General features: G+C 48.2%; 1 protein-coding gene and 1 long non-coding RNA gene across 2 annotated transcripts in view; one reads left to right on the top strand and one right to left on the bottom strand.

Annotated features, from left to right (window-relative positions):
* DPYSL2 (dihydropyrimidinase like 2) overlaps window positions 1-3667 on the bottom strand; it is a 167335-nt gene extending 163668 nt beyond the window's left edge. The window contains exon 1 of the mRNA XM_027088054.1: window positions 3556-3667. The gene's annotated coding sequence lies outside the window, so the exon portion shown is untranslated. The remainder of the gene's footprint in view (window positions 1-3555) is intronic.
* Window positions 3668-3828: 161 nt separating this feature from the next.
* Window positions 3829-11270, top strand: LOC113610179 (uncharacterized). Its single transcript, XR_003428987.1, has 3 exons — window positions 3829-3959; window positions 4566-4655; window positions 10338-11270. It is a non-coding gene; the product is annotated as an uncharacterized LOC113610179 (long non-coding RNA).
* The last annotated feature ends 4631 nt before the right edge of the window (window positions 11271-15901 follow it).

The raw sequence follows: 15901 nt of genomic DNA, 5'->3' as shown, positions 1-15901 counted from the left end.
ATTCAATTTGGTGTTGGGGTACAGAGGCTGGATTTGGCTTCAGGTTCAGGGGGTGGCAGTGTGAGGTCCCAGACACTGAGGAGGGTGGGAGAACCCACGGGGGTATTAAGGAGTGCCCCAGTGTGGGACGTTAAAACCCAAGCATGTGGAGGACAGAGTCCAAGCAGGAAGGAGGGGGTGTGGCACAGAGTATCAGATCCTGAAAAGGGTGAGGAAGGCGACTGTGTGTGAGTGAGGTGCTGGAGTTCAAGGGGGTGAGGATGTCATCCATAGAGGGAAGGGGTACCTGTGGCAATGGGAATCAGTTACATAAAAAGGGGGTGATCAGTAAGTAGCCATATTACAGATAATGTAAACCAGATTTCTCCCTGTTGGAGACAAGAGTTACAAATAAAGAAAGGGAGAAAACTAGAATGAATCTTTTGATGCCAGACTGGAACTGGAGGTATTGGTGTGAGCTCATTCTTTTCACCAGTACCTTTCAATATAGAAATAAATATATATGTACAGATGCAAATATACAAATGTATGCTCGTGTATATCCCTAGCTCTGTCCACTGAGAAAGCACGGGAGTTGCAACACTCCAACTGTAACAAGCACACCTACCACCCTAATCTTGGTTTCTAAATCATTCTCTGCTTAAAAGAATTGGTGCTGCTAGGACAAATGGCTCAGAGTACAAAATGTGCCTAGAATATTCTTATACTATTCTTACAAGAAGTAAGGAAATGCTTAAAGGTTGATGGGAACATTTCAAAAGGACATAAATGCAGATATACCTGGTAGCATCTCTGCCACCAGGAAACTCACATTTCAGATAAGGAGCTAAGATTCAGAAACATAAAACAGTGGCAGGCACTCATGATCATATATAAACACGTGCAATGACTCTGAATGCTATTTGAGCTCACAGAAGAAGGCTGGACCTGTCAGGGAAGGACTGGAGATGGAGGTGGGGCTGCACTAAACCCTGAGGATGAGAAGGATTGACTGCAGTGGGAGAGAATATTCTAGGTGTGTGCATGCCCACCTCCTGAGAGCAGGTATAAAGATATAAATGAGCTTGCTGAAGAGAGGGGCAGAGGTAATGCTAAGAAGGACGGTGGGCAGGAGACAATGGCCTGGCCACAATGAAGAGGGGCCGCACTCAGAGTTGCCACTAGGTTTCACTGGGTATTTCAGTGACATCAAGAGCTGACTGCTCAGCCTCCCATTATGTAAATCTCTGCGGAAAGAGCTTACCTCCAAGAATGAGCCTGTCATCAAAGCAGAGCCCACCTGGAGAAGGAAACGAAGGTGGGAGCCAGGTTCAGGAGCGTTGGGTTGACTACTGCTCGTAGGAGAGAGGAAAGAAGGTGCACTTATTTGCATTTATGGCCACATTCTGTGGCTCAGCCCTGACTGTCCCATTACTCAAGCTACTTCCTAAATCACAGTCCCACAAGGGGAAGCTTCACCTGTCCTGGCCATTGTCCAGGGCATTCACACAGCCCACCCTGCCCCTGTCATGGGAGTGTCATGACATCTCTCCCTGCCAAGTCCGCCACACCTCTGTACCTTCCTCCTCCCCTCCCTTTGGGCTCTTCCACCCTCCCCACCAGGCCCTTCCATGTTGCTTCAGCCATGCCACAGCACTGATCTCACTGGGAGGCTGCACCCACTCCCATGCCACAAAAATGACCGTCCCACCCACCACTGCCTTGTCGTGGGAGGAGCTATTTAAGATGGCACCTAACCTAAGGGAAGCTAAACAGCCGGTATTCTCACTCCCGGGATACAGGTGGAGAAACTGAGTCATGGAAACTCCTTGCCAAGGCCTTCTCAACTCCTCCGCGACTCAGCGAGGTCAAAATTCCACAAAGCCCAACGCACAAAGGCCAGTCACCCAGCCCTGGCTTTATCATGGACACGGGGCCTGGCTGGTGCCAGAGGTTTGGCCCAGGGCTCAGCAGTGACAGCTCTGGGATCCCCCGCCTCTCAGACCTATGACGTTGAATCCTGAACCCAGCATAGACTTGCAAATCAAGGAATCCTGGCTGAAGATAATCTGGATGGTTCTATATCCCTTTGAGAGAGAGAAAGTCACCAGCTGTGTGTGTCTGTCCGTTCTAATGCAGTCAGTACCCGTAAACTCCCTCTGTCGTGCTAGGTAAGGATCCCCCACGAAGCCAAAGCAAGTTGAGACCATAGTCCTAAGGGGTGTGCATCTCAGAAGCAGACGGTGGCTCAGGCCAGGCGCCTATCCTTTTGACTCTTAAGACATCTATTCTGTTGAACTCTATTTGGCTCCTAGCTGTGTTTGTAACATGTCCAGCAAAGCCTCACAAGTTCACTTTCTTCTCCTTCCAGGAGGGAAAAGGACTAAGTTTATAAAGCAGAGCCATGCTGGGAACTGCTCTAGTTTCACATACATTATAAATCTTCACAACAGTGAGCTACTGTCTCACCTACAGATGAGGACTTGAAGGCCCAGAAGGGAAGGGCTACCTCCGCGGGTCACTCTGCAGGCACTGGACGGGCCGGGACCTTTCCGGCTCGCCTCGCACTCCTCCAGCCCTCGACCCCAGCAGGCCCGTGCCCCCATCATCGCATTCGCTCGGCCTGGAGCACCCACATCTCCACTGGCCAGATCGCCCCCGTCTTTCAAGGCTCACGCCTCCTCCGCCCTGACCCTCGCAAACCCCGAGGTCAGACCCCCTTCAAGGGACCTCTGCCCTTTGAGAGGGGGACCCCTCTCCCGGGGTCCTCATGGTGACCTTGTACTCCAGTTCCACAGCCCACAAATCCGCACCACGCCCACGGGAGGTCCCGCTGTGGGTCACCACGGAGAAACCCCATCTCTCCGCCCCGCCAACTAGCGCCGGGGACACGACCCCGACGTCCCTCGCCTCCCACGCGGGGCAGCAGCCAAGGGAGGGAAGGGCGGCGGCTGTGAGAACAGCCGGCCCGGGAAGAAGCCACATGCCCAGAGACGTGGTGTGACCGGAAACCTCCTGGCGCGGCGACGCAAGGCGCCAAAGCTCTGCGGGCGGCTGCAAACCCGCCCCCGGCCTGGCGCCCCCGCGGGCCCTTCCCTCTCCCGCGCCCCCTCCTCCTGCAGCTCAGGCTCTGCCTCTTCCCCTACTGGACCAGAGAGGATTCACCAGGGACACTGTCCTCAGTGGGACGCGGCGACCCGGCCCTGACCAGGCCGCAGCAAGGCGCCCCCCATCCCCCATACTCCCCTCCCCATCCAGGCCCTCCGCCCTCTTCCCACCCCGCCCCTCCCCTCCCACCCCGTCACTCTCTCCCTCCTCTCCTCCTCCCCGCCCCACCCCACCCTCTCCCCTCTTCCTTCCGCCCCTCTCCCCCTCCTCTCCATCCTGTCCCTGTCCCCCTCTTCCCCCCCACCCCGCCCAGCCCCGCGACCAGTCCGCTCCCTTTCCGCCCCGCCCTCTCCGCGGCCCCGGCATCCCGCGCACCCGCGGCGCAGTCTCCCGGGCTCCGCGCGTCATCGCTCGTCCCACCTCCCGCCCAGCCAATCAGTCCTCTCCTCCGCACCAGGCCTGCCCTACCCGGGGAAACCTGTGGCCGCAGATGCAGAATCGAGTACGTCGTGTGCAATAACCTGGCGAGAGGGCAATTCCAAGTGCAGAAGAAACAGGAAGACGGCTGGGGGAAAGGGGGAGTCCAGACATCAATCATTTAGCCGCAATCCGCGAGCTGAAGTTAGTCCAGTGTGTTTAGCAGTCTGTCACTTACAAAATGCTTTCCTACAAATGTTCTCTCTCAGTCCTCAAAACAACCCGGTGAGGCGGATGTTATCTCCTTCTCACAACGGAGGAATGGACAGGGTGGCGAGACCAAGTAACTGCTCCAAGGTCCCAGGCTGGGCGGCGGAGCCCGGCTCGGTCAGACGCGGATCCAGGCCGGACTCCACGTCTTCCTGCTCCGAAACTGAGGGCCAGTGGAGGCACAGGTGATTCTCTCGCTCTGCCCCGTTTGAGATCCACTTGCCTGGAAGACTCTTCTAAGAGTTTCGATGGTACAGGCGTGGAAAAACAGGGATGAGAAGAGGAACTTAGGGCGGGACGTTTAGGTAGAGGAAGCCGAGAGAAAAGGGTAAACCCGAAGGGTTGCTTTGGTATTTCTCCCGTTACTAGCCTGGCTAGTGTAAGGGGCGGGGCGGGGCGGGGTTGCATTTTAAAGAGAAAGTCTTGGGAGCTCTTATGGAGAGACAGAAACCCTGGGCAAGCAAGCTTTACTCGCCAGTGCCCCCGAGTTAGCACAGCGCACGGCGCTCCTAGCATCCCAGCGCCGGGAGATCTTGCAGCGCCGCCCAAATCGCCGCGCTCAAACAGCGCCGCCAGGGCACACCCAAAACAAAAGGCCTGGGATCAAGGCCGAGTGAGGATGAATCGGCTTCTTCGGGAGCCTCCTGCACCTGCTAGCTCTGCCTTACAGTTTGCTGCAGCTTCTTCCTCCGCGTATCTGCGGAGCTCACGTCCTCTACTCCAAGGCCCCCTTCCCAGCGAGGCCTCCCGACCCCTTTCACTGTCTACTTTTTCTCCCTCGCATTTATCAGGGTGTAAGCAGTGCTTCTCCATCCGGAATGTGCCGATGCATCCACCTGGGAAACTTGTTACAACACAGATGCACATTCAGTTGATCCAAGGTGGGTTCCCACGTTTCTAACCCGTTCCCACCTTGTGCCTCTGGATCTGTGGGCGACCCTTTACATAGGAAGGACCTAAAACACTAGACCGTAGTTTTCATATTTATCTCGCTTTACGTTCTTTCACCCTGCACTCGAAGGTAAGTTCCAGGAGGGTAAAGATTTGGTTTATTTTGTTGCCTGCTCTACCTCAGCACCTGGAACCTGACACACAGTGGGCGAACATGGTTATTTATTGAAGGAAGGAAGGAGTGAATGAAATATAAGCCAAAAGATGATAAATCCAATGTCATACGAAGTGGAATTCAAGGTGAAAACTGTAAAAGGAACAAAGGAAATGGGGAAAAAATACATTTTTTTGTATTTATTTTAAAAATGGGAGGAAATAACAGTCACAGACCCTTAGGTCTTGAGTAGTATGATATACTTATTTAAAGTAAAAACCATCCAAAGAACAAGGAAAATCGCAAATATCACGTTGAGTTTAGAAACTTTAACTCGTTCTGTCTTGGTCACATCTCATAGGAAAATGGTGACATAGAAGAACTGAAAAAAACATTAACTTGATATCAGAGCTCTGTATTTACTTTTTTTTTTTTTTTTTTTTTGCGGTACGCGGGCCTCTCACTGCTGTGGCCTCTCCCCTTGCGGAGCACAGGCTCCGGACGCGCAGGCTCAGCGGCCATGGCTCACGGGCCCAGACGCTCCGCGGCATGTGGGATCTTCCCGGACCGGGGCACGAACCCGCGTCCCCTGCATCGGCAGGCGGACTCTCAACCACTGCGCCACCAGGGAAGCCCTGTATTTACTTTTTTATTGTGGCAAAATATACATAACATTAAATTTAGCATTTTAGCCATTTTTATATGTATGGTTCGATGACATTATGTATGTTCACATTGCTATGCAACCATCACGACGATCCAGCCACAGAAATTTTTCATCTTCTCCAACTGCAACTCTGTACCCACTAAACTGTAACTCCCATTTCCTCCTTCCCCCCAGCCCCAGGCAACCCATAACCTAATTTCTGCCTCTGAATTTGATTACTCTACCTACCTCACTTAAGTGGAATCTACAATATTTGTCCTTCTGTGTCTGGCTTATTTCACTTAGCATAATGTTCTCAAGGCTCATCCGTGTTGTAGCACATGTCAGAATGTCCTTCCTAGTTAAAATTGAATAATATTCCATTCTATGTATATATCACATTTTGTTTATCTATTCATTTGTGGATGGACACTTGGGTTGTTTCCACCTTTTGGCTACTATGATAATGATGTTATGAACATGGGTGTACAAATATCTGTTCAAGTCCCTGCTTTCAGTTCCTCTAGGTATATACCCAGAAGTGGAATTGCTGAGTCATATGGACCATTCCTTGTTTAATTTTTTGAGGAACCACCATACTGTTTCCCACAGCAGCTGTATCATTTCCCACATGCAATGCACAAGGATTCCAATTCATCTATATCCTTGTCTAAACTTGTTATTTTCTTTCTTTCTTTCTTTTTATAATAGCCATACTTTTGGGTGTGAAGTGGTGTCTCATTGTGGTTTTGATTTGCATTTTCCTAATGATTAGTGATGATGAGCATTTTTTCACATGCTTATTGGCCATTTGTATATCTTCTGTGGAGAAATGTCTATTCAAGTCCTTTGCCCATTTTTTCTTTCATCTTTATTGCAGTATAATTGCTTTACAATGGTGTGTTAGTTTCTGCTTTATAACAAAGTGAATCAGTTATACATATACATGTGTTCCCATATCTCTTCCCTCTTGCGTCTCCCTCCCTCCCACCCTCCCTATCCCACCCCTCTAGGTGGTCACAAAGCACTGAGCTGATCTCCCTGTGCTATGCGGCTGCTTCCCACTAGCTATCTATTTTACGCTTGGTAGTGTATATATGTCCATGCCACTCTCTCACTTTGTCACGGCTTCCCCTTCCCCATCCCCATATCCTCAAGTCCATTCTCTAGTAGGTCTGGGTCTTTATTCCTGTCTTACCCCTAGGTTCTTCATGACATTTTTTTTTCTTAGATTCCATATATATGTGTTAGCATACAGTATTTGTCTTTCTCTTTCTGACTTACTTCACTCTGTATGACAGACTCTAGGTCCATTCACCTCACTACAAATAACTCAATTTCGTTTCTTTTTATGGCTGAGTAATATTCCATTGTATATATGTGCCACATCTTCTTTATCCATTCATCTGTTGATGGACACTTAGGTTGTTTCCATCTCCTGGCTATTGTAAATAGAGCTGCGAGGAACATTTTGGTACGTGACTATTTCTGAATTATGGTTTTCTCAGGGTATATGCCCAGTAGTGGCATTGCTGGGTCATATGGTAGTTCTATTTGTAGTTTTTAAAGGAACCTCCATGCTGTTCTCCACGGTGGCTGTATCTATTTACATTCCCACCAGCAGTGCAAGAGGGTTCCCTTTTCTCCACACCCTCTCCAGCATTTATTGTTTCTAGATTTTTTGATGATGGTTTGCCCATTTTTGAATTGTATTGTTTGTTTTTTTGTTGTTGAGTTGTAGGAGTCTGTTACATGTTCTAGATATTAATTCCTTATCAGATATATGATTTGCAAATATTTTCTCCCATTTTGTAGGTTGCCTTTTCATTTTGTTGATACTGTCCTTTGAGGCACAAAAGTGTGTAATGTTGATGAGGTCTGATTTATCTAATTTTCCTTCTGTTATCTGTGCTTTTGGTGTCATACTCAAGAAATATTGGCAAATTCCATGTCATGAAGCTCTTTCCCTATGTTTTCTTCTCAAGAGTTTTACAGTTCATTATTTTTAGGCTCTAATCTAAAATTTTTTTGTACCCACATTTTTATTGAAGTATAGTTGATTTACACTGTTTCAGGTGTATAGCAAAGTGATTCAGTTATAGATACATATATATTTATTCTTTTTCAGATTCTTTTCCATTATAAGTTATTACAACATACTGAATACTATTCCCTGTCCTGTACAGTAGGTCCTTGTTGTTTATCTATTTTATATTTAGTAATGTGTGTCTGTTAATCCCAAATTCCAAATTTATCCCTCCCCCCTTCCCCTTTGGTACCATAAGTTTGTTTTCTATGTCGAGTTTAATAGTTTTAAGAGCTTTCTATTTACTTTTACAGAGAATATATATTCTTTTTAAAAAGCTTTATGCATTTCAAAAGTAGAAATTGTACAGGTCACAATATCTAACAGCAATGCAATAAAAACTAGTAGTTAATACACTAGTAATTGTATATTTGAAAGTTGCTCAGAGACTAGATCTTAAAAGTTCTCATCACAAGAAAAGATTTGTAACTATGTGAGGTGAAGAATGTCAGCTCAAGGTACTGCAGTAATCATTTCACAATATATACATATATCAAATCACGTTTTACACCTAAAACTAGTACGATGTTATATGTCAATTATATCTCAATTAAAAAAATGAAAACGAACAAACAAAAAGAAAACAAAAAGCCTTGGAAGCTGATGCAAGTAATCGAGACTTGATTCTCTATGAGAGTTGCCTTACCTGCCTCTGTGTTTCCTGTGGAGTTCAACGTATGCCCTCACACGGCTGATGTCAATTAACGCAGGTCAAATAAACAAGTTTCTCCTAAACACACACGAACACACTCACACAAATAACCTTCCCGCCCACCCCCATCCCACCATCCAGACACACAAACAAAGAAAAGCTAGTCGGGCTTCCCTGGTGGCGCGGTGGTTGGGCGTCCGCCTGCCGATGCAGGGGACGCGGGTTCGTGCCCCGGTCCGGGAAGATCCCACGTGCCGCGGAGCGGCTGGGCCCGTGAGCCATGGCCGCTGAGCCTGCGCGTCTGGAGCCTGTGCTCCGCAACGGGAGGGGCCGCAACGGTGAGAGGCCCGCGTACCGCAAAGAAAAAAACAAACAAAAACAACTAGTCATTAGTCAGGAAAGGTTAACCCTTTGGAAATCGTAAGAGCCCTCTCTTTAACTCCTGGGTCAAAGAGAAACTCAAGCTGCAATGATAGATTCTTTAGAAAATAACACTGAGAACATTTACATTTGAAAAAGAAACTTAAGGGAATCAAAAGGAAGAAATTAAGCACGAGAAGGCAAAAATTAATATTTCAAAAATTAAAAAGCAGTGAACCAATGAAAAAATAATGTTTTTTTGTTTCTAATTAAGAAAAATGCCTATAGGAGATGGCCAGGAACAGGGGACAAATGCAGGTGATGCCCAGGAGAAGACAGAAAAGGAGCCGTAGTCATATTCACCTCTTTCCCACCGCCTGTGTGGCCTGAGGCCACCCCCTCGGAGTTCAAGTCTGACAGTCCTTTCACACCCTAGGTCTGTGCACATGGACCTGTTACTCAACCTCTCTCTGAACTTCAGTGTGTTCACCTGAATAGTAGAGATATATTACAGGACTAAATACAGGGCTTGGCACGGGAGGATGCATATTATTATTATTATTATTTTGTGAACAATGATATTGTTCATGAGAATATTCATATTTTGTTTCACACTATGGGAGGTCCTAAAGAGGAGAACGTGAGTGGTATCAACCTTAAAAAAAAAAAAATTGACAAATTAGAGAAAGCAAAATGAAGTTCATTCGGGAAGAACGGGGGAATTGCCATGAAGAACAAGGAAGCTATGGTGACCCACGGGCAAGTCAAAAAAGACAAAGGGAAGGTCAGCTTTCATTAAGGTTACAAGAGGAAACTGGGGAGGGTTGTTTTAAGCAAAAGTTTATCGGAGGAGAACGAGAGTTCAAGGCTGTTGGCAGTTTCTCACCAGCTGCCAGTGGTGGCTGGAGCGCTGTTGCTGGAGCAGGGAGGGCTCTTCCTTCTTATTCTTAAAAACAGGAGATAAAATCCCCGGATGGAAAATGCCCTCCCTTGTCAGAATAATTCTCATGTTTTGTTCTCCCTGCTGGTGACCTAGGCTGAGTGTGTGAGAGCTCCCCTTTCAGAGCTGCCCGATTCCATTTTAAGGAGGTCTCCTTTATTTATATTCATGGTGGAAAAGCGAGTGCCAAGTGGCAGGGCGAGGGGAGGAGGGCTGCTTCACCTGGGACAAAAGGAAGACAGGCATCTAGGGGGGCCGCGGGTCATCCCGGTCCAGGAGGCCCGTGCTGGTCAAGGCACGGCAAGGCTTCCCTTCCTCCATCGCCCCACAGGCGAACGAGGGTGAAAATGAACATCTCGCCACCGTCCATACCTGGAGGGGCCTGGACTAGTTGTCCCTGAGGCTTTTCCTAGTTCTGTTGGCCTATGGTCAGGGAACTCTTAGGCTGAGCAGCATAGAAGAAAAGCCAGCTGGAGGGAAGCAGGGCAGTTTTCCAGCTCAGATGCTGAGCGCGATGGCGGTGTTGGTAGCAGGATGTGTATGGAGCCGTGACCCAGGTATGGACCTCAACATGTTTTTAGCTTCTTGCTTGCTTGTGCTGAGAGAGGTAGGAGCTGGCCAGTTGGGAGCAGACTCGGTTCCCCGCACCCCCAGGAGGCCTGTGAAGGGAGAACGTGATGGGTGGTGGGCAGTCCCAAAGGACATGATGCAAGGAACAGTGGCCAGCCACCTCCAGTGTCATGGCCCTAGAGGCACTGACAGCAGACAGCCTCTAGGTACTGAGCTCAGCTCATTCATTAGGCAACTTCTCCCACTGGCTCTTATCTCTTGCAGGCAGGTGAGGAAACGGGGACAAATGCCAGATTCCTGATCAGATTTAAGGCTGGACAGAGATGCGTCCATCAGAGCCAGATGAACAGAAGTCAACAGATGCAATGTCTATCCATCATGTGGGTTGCCCACAAAATCAAGATGGCCAGGAAGCAGCTGGTATTTACACCTGGGGCTCTCCCCTTGCCCTCACTTGGGCAGAGGCAGAGAAAGAACGTTGCCCAGCAGCACTTTGGGGAGTTCCCCCTCACACACACATTCCATGATAATCCGCTTCAGTTGTTATGATTTGGGCAAGTTGCCTCCAAGGATAACTCCTGTGGAAAGATGGCCATGGATTTAGGGGGGAGACCTTTTTTCCGAGATTACCTTTGTAAATCTGGATGTGGTCAGGGTGGGTAGAGGGTAATCTTAGCCACCCACAGGAGAGATCCTTCTAGACAATGAAGCAGCACTGAGGACGGCAGAGCCATGCCCTTGTTCTTCAAATTACGCAAGTAGGTCAAGTCCCTTTCTTCCCCTTAAGCCAGAGGTTGTCTGAAACTTTCAACTGGAGTATGCATAACACACCTGTGTGGATTGAAGTGTGTCTCCCAGAAAGACGTGTCCAAGTCCCAACCTCTGGTACCTGTGAGTGTGACCTTAGTTGGAGTTAGGGTCTTTGCAGATATGATCAGGCTAAGGTGAGGCCCCATTAGATTAGGCTGAGGACGAAGACACACACAGGAGGTAACACCGTGTAGTGATGGAGGTAGAGATTGGAGTGATGCATCCACAAGCCAAGGCATGCCAGGAGCCACCAGAAGCTCGGAGAGAGGTGTGGAAATTCCCTCAGATTCTCTCTCAGAAACTCCAGAAGAAGGCAACCCCACTGACACCTGAATTTTGACCTTCTAGTTTCCAGAACCCTGGGAGAATAAATTTCTGTTGTTTCGAGCCATCCGGTTGGTGGTGCTCTGTTACAGCAGCCCTAGGAACCTAATACAACCCCTCGCTGATGGTGTTGGCCATGGAATCACCTACCCCTTCCTTCTGAGAAACACATGCAGGAGACTTTTAGGAAGCGCTCTCGGTGGTACCCCCTATTTGACCTAAAGATGCAGTTTGAGGAGTTGTTTGCATCAGATCCCTGGCTTTTTGGCTCTCCTGCTCCACTCTCCCTCCAGCACCTATGCTGAAAGACATCTTAGTGTAGGCCCTCACCATATCTTGCCTAACTTGCTAAAAATTGTCTGCCGTCTTTTTCTCTCTTGGTTCATATTCCATACTGCCACTTTCTCCCCAAACCAACCGATTCCATCTTTCCTCTTGTTAAAACTCTCCATTGGTTACCCAGGCCCTACAGAAAGCTCTATCACATGTGATCGGAGAATCTGAAGAATCTCATGTCAACTTATCTCTGTCCTGTCTATTCTCATTCCCTTGCCATGTGCCCCATCCCTTTGTTTTTTTAATGAAATGACCTGCATGTATTTGTTTGTGTTTTTTTTTTTTTTGTCTGTTTGTTTGTTTTTTGGCCACACCATTCGTTATGTGAGATCTTAGTTCCCCGACCAGGGATCGAACCCATACCTCCTGCATTGGAAACACAGAGTCTTAACCACTGGACCGCCAGGGAAGTCCCTGTGCCCCATACTTTGATGACACTAAGCGTGCACTAAGGGACTCTCTCCAGGGTTGTCACTCAGCAAATAGTATCTCTGGGAGAGGGGGGAGGTGGGTGGGGCAGACAGCGTAAGGAGCCGGTCTGAGAACGCAGCACAGGCAGCGGGCTGTTGGGAAAAGAGCCCATCCTCAAGTCAGGAGACCTGAGTCCCAGCCCTGATTGTGTCACGCATTCGACGCACACCACAAGCATGGCACCCACAAGGTCTGTCCACCTGCAGACCAGATGTTTTCCAACTTCCCTTCCTGCTGCCCCACTCTGATTTTTCACATCTGCAGACTGAACACCAGGCCAGGTGCACGGTGAGTTAGGAACAGAGCAAATGGCCACTGGGAGTTGGTTCCCTAGCAGCCGCCACCTCCCCTGTCTTGCCAGCCCCTCCACGCTTCTGCCCGTGCTGATTTGGTAACCGCTGTGTGATGCACAGGAGGAAGCGGAGGAGGAGGGAAGTTATGGGGAAATGGTGCTGGATGCTGAGCAATGAAACCACATGTGTGAAGCGGAAGCTGTGATGCCCAAGCCAGAACCACCGCCGGCCAGAGCCCCCAGGGTCTGGAGAATGACCCTTCGCTGACACGGAGGGGAGTCCCCCAAGGCCACGAACTGAGTGATACTGTGTACACAGCTGACCCCTTGTCTCAAGATGAGTCAGCTCTGCAGTGTGGTTCATATTCTAGAACCTTCACCCTGTGGATTAAGCCAAACCTACACTTGACTTGAGACTGCATCCTGGCTGGGTCTCAGCCTTTCCCCCTCTCCATCCCGCTTCCCACTCTCCTTTAGGTTTTTTTCTGGAGAGCACTCTCTTAATAAATCACTTTCCCAAAAATCTCTCTCTCAGGTCCTGCTTCTGGGGACTTGATCTAAAACAGTGTGCTTTTAATAAATAAAAGTAAAATACCATTGATGGGTAAAACATGAATGGGGGCAAAACATATACGGGAATGTGGGAAGGAAACTCCAGATTCATTTTAAAAAGGGAAAAAGAAAAGGCTACCTGAGTCTGTTTGTAGGGGAAGGAAGCAGAGCTTCCTGTTTGTCCCTGGAGGGCAGTAAACTGAGTAGTTTCCCTGGTATTGAAATCCTACTTCGCCTGATTCATTTCCTACATCACAGGGCAGCTGACAGCTTTCAGAATAAGCATCCGTCCCATGTTCTTGAAAAGCAGCAGTGTTGACTCTGCAAGAAAGCATATCCTCTTTTGAAGGTACAGTAAAGGGGCCAGAAACTCCTTTTAATGAAACTCCAATAGCAAATGCGCTCCTTTTCCTTTTAGAGAACAGACGGATCTGTGGAATCCAATTCAAAAAGTTCATAGAGGCCCAAACTGGCCAAACTCACACAGCCCACAGTGGCCACTCAAGTTCCAACTGAGCTCATGCCTCATAAAAAGTTTTCCTGGACCCATGCACTGCTCTCAGGCAGATCAGCCAGATCTTCTAGCACGGTGGCTAAGGGCACAAGGTCTGGAACCAGAATGCATGTGTTTGATTCCTGGCTCTGCCCCTTAGTGGCCCGACCTTAGCATCCCCATCGGTCAAATTCAGGGCTCATGTGTTATTAAATGCATTAATACAGGAGATGAACAGAAAACGGTGAGGTTCAGTATGTGTTAACTTGTTATTAGCATAATAAGCCACGGCTCATTCATTTGAGGGCACCTGGGTCTCCACCGCTAAGTAGCTCTACATATCCGAGCAAAACACTTCAGCGCTTCGAGCTCTTAAACACCAGGTTCTATAGGATGCCCCCTGAAGTCCTTTCTGGACCTAAAATGGAGCTCAGCCTGGTTCCCTTTCCAGGTCCTGAACTGTGTTTGTAAACGAGGACATTGTTCCCGCTGATTCATGTGAGATTCGTGATGGATGACTTTGTGCGTCAACTTGATTGGGCCACAGGGTGCCCGGATAGTTGGTTAAACGTGACTCTGAGTGTGTCTGTGATGATCTGATAAACACCACCACTGGGATCCTTACAAGAGGATCTGAGAGCCAGGAGGAGGGGTACCACACAGACCCAGCAGGCCTTGGAGCTGGAGTGTGCCTCCCAGGCTCCGCCCTCTCCAGGCCAGCTGGGATGTGTCCCCTGACGTCCAGGGAGACCTGGATGACCCAGCTTCCCTGGACCATACAATAAACAAGTGGCTGGGGCACTTCTAAGTGTTGTCAGCTGTGTCCTGGCTCAAGTTTTGTCAACAAAACGGATGGATTTATAACTAAGGTTAAAAACTGCTGAGATCTAGTTAAACAATTCTGTCCATTTTCCCGAGAAAAATGAGAGACACTTCAGCAGTATTTACGGTGGCAATTGGCGGGTCACATACGGGTCATGCAGGAAATGTGCCCAGAGGGTGGACTCTTGAGAAAAGCTGTCCATAAAATGATCATCTTTTTAAGGTGAATGTATTCACAAAGTTACAGTAACTGCCATTCATTGGACCCTGCTCCATGGTCTTTATGTGTATCAGCTCAGCTAGGCCTCCCAGTAAACCTACCAGGCACATATTATTATCCCCCTTCCTTGTTTTTCCATTGCAGTAAAGTAGACATAACAAATTTTACCATTTTAACCATTTTTAAATGTACATTTTAAAGTGTACACATAACCATTTTTGAGTGTACCCATGTGGCATGACGTTCACATTCTATACACATTCTGTTCCCGTTAAACAACAAATCCCCTTTTCTCCTGCCCGCAGCCCCCGGCAACCACCATCTACTTTCTGTCTCCATGAGTCTGACTACTCTAGGCCCTCATATCAGTGGAATCATACGGTATTTGTCCTTTCGTGGCTGGTTTATCCCACTTAACATAATGTCTAGAAGGTTCATCCATGTTGTACCCCATGTCAGAATTTCCTTTCCTTTCAAGGCTGAACGATATTTTGTTATATGTATATATCACATTTTTTAATTCATTCATCTTTTGATGAATGCTTGGGTTGCTTCTGCCTTTCGGCTATAGGGAATAATGCCGCTGTGAACATGAATGTACAAATATCTCTTTGAGTCCATTCTTGCAGTTCTTTAGGACATATAACCAGAAGTGGAATCGATTGATATTATTCCCTTTTAAAGAAGAATACATCGGGTGCAGAAAGATTACTTATCTTGCCTACGTCTACGCAGCTAAGTGTCAGAACAAGGATTCTCCCCAAGCAGACTAACTCCAGTATCCAAGCTCTTGGCCGCCACACTGCACTGCCTCTCACCCGTGACTCTTACGTTCTGATACAACCACACCTAGAAGGTTACAAAGCCTGGCTATACTGACCAGAGGAAGGATGCCTAGGGCCTCCCATGCCCCCCGTATTCTCTGACTCCACACCCCTCCTACCATAGGCTTCCAGAACCCCAGACTGACATGACAAAATCTCCTCCAGAGGTTGGACGTTCCAGGTTCTTCTCTACCCGTATCTGAGTGTAAGTTAAACTACTTGCTTTGACTGGTTCTTGTATGAGCGCTTACCGGGCAGTCCCTCAAACAGGACAGATGTGTGTTGGTGACAGTGGTCCATCTCTTTGGCTGTTGGCTAAGTTTTGGAACATCTGAGGGTCCAAACCCGGGCCCCCTTCTCTTCTTAAGCCACGGTCTCTAGGGAGGGCACCTCATCCAGAGCAACAGCTGTACGTACCATCTACCATAGATGACTCCCAGATTTACATCTCCAGACCTGTATTTTCAACCACTTGTTGACTTCTCCACTGGATGTCCAATGGGCATTTCAAGTTCCAAACAGTCCAAAAAGAACTTCTCCACCCCAATGTTCATAGTATCATTGTGTACAGTTGCCAAGGTATGGAAGCAACATAAGTGTCCATCAGATGAACGGATAAATAAGATGTGAGATATACACACACACACACACACACACACACACACACACACACACACACACACA

Source organism: Aethalodelphis obliquidens, unplaced genomic scaffold (genome assembly GCF_003676395.1).
Source record: "Aethalodelphis obliquidens isolate GAN/ISIS:26980383/991018 unplaced genomic scaffold, ASM367639v1 scaffold61, whole genome shotgun sequence".
Taxonomy (NCBI): domain Eukaryota; kingdom Metazoa; phylum Chordata; class Mammalia; order Artiodactyla; family Delphinidae; genus Aethalodelphis; species Aethalodelphis obliquidens.
This window is presented reverse-complemented; position numbering and strand designations above follow the sequence as displayed.